This window comes from Halyomorpha halys, unplaced genomic scaffold (assembly GCF_000696795.3).
Source record: "Halyomorpha halys isolate HHAL.00 unplaced genomic scaffold, Hhal_1.1 Scaffold501.1, whole genome shotgun sequence".
NCBI classification, from domain to species: Eukaryota; Metazoa; Arthropoda; class Insecta; order Hemiptera; family Pentatomidae; genus Halyomorpha; species Halyomorpha halys.
The window spans coordinates 457,324-461,445 of NW_027105273.1; positions in this window are offsets into that span (position 1 = coordinate 457,324).

Below are 4,122 nucleotides of genomic sequence, written 5' to 3' on the forward strand. Positions count from 1 at the left end.
AAAGAGAGCTGCTGAATCTTTGTCCTCGATAGAATTTTTTTTACTTGACCGATTTACGTAGGGTATTTTGCTATATGTTCCATTTCGCCGTGGAAAGGTTTAAAGATGATGAAATCATGAAATTTTTAAGTAGAAAAAGTTTATGAACAGAATGAAGCATAAGGCTCGGAGTAAAGTAGTTCGGTTAACTTTTTTCAGGAAAGAGAAAACCATATTCGTTTTCAGGGTTGTCTCAAAGTACTAAATACCATTTTTGGAAGAAATTAAAAATCATTCATTTTTCACTTCGATTCCATCCGAGCATTTTTTTTTCCACCGTCGACTATTTTTCACATAATGGTTAATAACTCCACTCCTTTTTATCCGATTGTCACGTTCATAGAACCGTTGGAAAGCTGTATTTCTGCTGAATGCTGCAGAAATCAAAGAAAGTTAAATTCGATTTTTTAAAAGGGAAAAATCTGGGTTTTAGATGAGGGGAAAAAATCTCACGTTTTATTTTATATCTCCGGTTCTAATTTGTTTAATTAGACCTGCTTTGTGCCTTTTGGTGCAGTTTTTGAAGCCCTAAAAAACTGCCAAGTTTGGTGTAAATAAGTCGAGCAGTATTGAATTTATTTCCTTGGTAACTTAGATAGACTTGGTTATTACAATTAATTTACAAGGGGTATTTTTCTAAATTTGTCCACAATGAAATTATGAATTACTGGACCGATATACTTGAAGGTTATTTATTTATTTATTAAATACTAATTTTCGTTACTAAATAATCGTTTACCACACTTCCATTTGTCATTCGGTCTGTTTGCGTGCATTTTTTTTTTTTTTTTTTTAAATAATCGTTTACCACACTTCCATTTGTCATTCGGTCTGTTTGCGTGCATTTTTTTTTTTTTTTTTTTCAAAATGTTCCATTTCGACATGGGAATGTTTAAAGCTAATGAAATCCCCGAAAAAAATATTTTGATGAAAATAGAGAGTTTAATATAATAAAATGAATTAGTGGACTTTTTTAACTCCCAAAACATATTTTACCAATTTCACAGTCAGTCTCAGTTGTTTGGATATTGTACTAATATTTAAGCACAGTGAGAGTATTGTTTCAAAACTATATATGTTACAAAATCTTTATGTTACTTAATATTATTATTATTATCTTTACTTAAAGTATGATGTAGATTCGTTGTGTAATGTTGAAGCTATTAATATTTTTTTAAAAAATATGATTGCAACTTTCTAGCATGTATTGGTTAATTTATGTTACCAAAACATAATAACAAAGTATTTCAAAATGTTTAATTTTAACTAAAAAATATAATGAACTTTAAGAAACTATCGATTATATTCATTATATATAATTCTCAAATTTACAGCGTATACCAATGATACCAACCGATATACCATTTATTTCAACGTTTCTTTCATGAGAAGCTAAGAACGAATGTCATCGAATATATTGGATCAATTTATGTCACCAAATCATAATAATAAAGTACATGTGTATGTTTAATTTAACTAAATTCATTTTTATAGCAAACTATATTCTTTAAATCTATATACATCCTCAAATATAGCAATGCCGGGTCAGCTAGTAAATAATATAATAGTTATTAAACAATTGGTTATATGTATGTTTTTCCTAACAGCCTTACTAGATGATTTTTGGTTAGAATTTAACTTAATTTTGACTATTGATAAGAATGAGTTTACATGGAATAATGCTAGGTATTATATAGGCTACTTTGTGTGATGCTCTATTCGATGTTTCGATGAAATTTGAAGACGTGGTTTTTCTCTCTTTGCCTGAGTGTGGTGAAGACCTACTCCCTCACTTTGCGTTGTAGAACAGTAGAAATAATGCTGTTGCTTTTTGAGATTGTTCTTGATCTTTCACCTGCACAGGCCAATATGGCTACAGACTACACTTTCATGTGTTTGCCACTAGAGGGCAGCATCTCAAAGACCCATTCAGATTTTTTGAGGGGGCTTCCTCCCCGAAATTATTAAATCAATATTTTTTCTTCTTCTACGTAGTCATCTCTCGCTGAGTACATCCATTTAGTTGAGTTATTAATAATAAATTAATAAATATTTTTTTCTGTCACAAAAGCAATGAAAACCCCCTGTAGATTCATTCCCTCAAATTTACACTACAATTTTAGATATAAAAAATTACTTCACTGATCCCATATTAGCAGTAATTTAATTGCAGTGTTTTCAAATGATGAAAAAAATAAATAAACAATTTAAAATACCTTCTTATTATATTTACATTACATTTTCATTTTTAATATCTCTTAATTAGTTAACTAATTAATATGTTTCTTAAAATAATTTTTTTTATTATTATCACTCTACTCATTTAAAACAATGTACACTTATTTTGTTTATATCATTCGAGTATTAAACAATAATCTTATTTTTTACTAAATAATTCAACAACACTATCCAAATTATAGTCTCAAAACATTTATTTCATTCACATGTCCAACGTTTCGGCCAATTCGGCCATCTTCAGGGACAATCTTAATTTACTCAGAGACATATCATTTAACCCTTTTAAAAAACTCCATACAGGCCATTCTGCCCAGGTCAAAATATTTACATCTAATATGTCAAAAATACAATAAACACCTAATAAGTCAAAAACATAAAAACCAGTCAAATTATTTCACTTTTACCACAATTTATACACAGAAGTATGGAGTTTTTTAAAAGGGTTAAATGATATGTCTCTGAGTAAATTAAGATTGTCCCTGAAGATGGCCAAATTGGCCGAAACGTTGGACATGTGAATGAAATAAATGTTTTGAGACTATAATTTGGATAGTGTTGTTGAATTATTTAGTAAAAAATTGCCAGTCTCAAGAAAGAAATTTAAAGATTATAAATAAATAATCTTATTATATTTATTATTTATTTATGATCTTTTCCTATTATTTTACTATTGTCACGCTATCCTTCTATCTATTTACCCTTTCTTATAAAAAATAATTGTATTTAATATAAGCGAAGGGTATATTTATATTTATTTGCAGTTCACTTTAAACCTATAGTTTCATAAATTGTAGAATACTCTTATCCAGAATAGTTATATGCAAAATCTCATGAATATAAAAGATATACAAAAGTATAAAATTACCAGCCACTCATAATATTATATTTATTAATAATTTGATGTAATTTTTCGGTCAGTTTAATAATACTGGTACTGGTACTGGTAGTGGTTCATTTTTCCAACCCCTGGCGGCTACCTAGGTTTCCGTCACGTACTAACCAGGGTGGGAGTGTCAAGATTCATTCTTCGGGACCGCCAAAAAATGAATGTTTAAATGGCCCAGGTGGGAATCGAACCCACCTGCCCAGTGCGCCCCAACCCGCACGGCCGTCACATCCCTGAGTTTAATAATAACATGTTGTCAATTTAATGGATTCAAAAAGAATAGATTGAAAAATAAATCGATTAGTTATAATAATCTTCAATAAATCGAAATTCTTACTACCACTGGTTTGTCTTTATATAGGTCTGTTTCTATAATTTAATCTATAGTTTCATAAATTGTGGAACACTCGTATCTAGAATAGTTATTTGCAAAATCTCATGAATGTAAAAGATAGACAAAAGTATGTTTGCCAAAATATCGACATGTTCGAGTCCAATCACAAAACAAAAAGCTCTCTCATACACATAAAAAAAAAAAATGTGTTTAAAATCATTTAGTAGTATATAGAAATAAATTTAAATTCTATATTTCATTACTTACATAAATGTCATACTTAAGAAAATAACATTATCTGGACGGTATTAAGTGAAAATTCATAAATAATCTTTGAGGCGTAAATAAAAGCAATCAGGACTAAAAGCCTTAAAAGTAAGTACTCAGTGAAAATAAAGAGAAAGAGAAGAAAATGGCACAAACGGAAAGTGAAAAGGAGCGAAGAGAAGGGAGAGAATGATGGATGAAAGGGGGCCAATTTCATTTTGTTCTAGATTCACTCTTTTGTCATTCTTTTAACTTGTGACCAACTGGTATCTAATTCTTTAGTATAATTCAGTTTTTATAAATCTTGTTTCATTTCATTCTATATATTCCTTTATTTTAGATTACACACATATATATA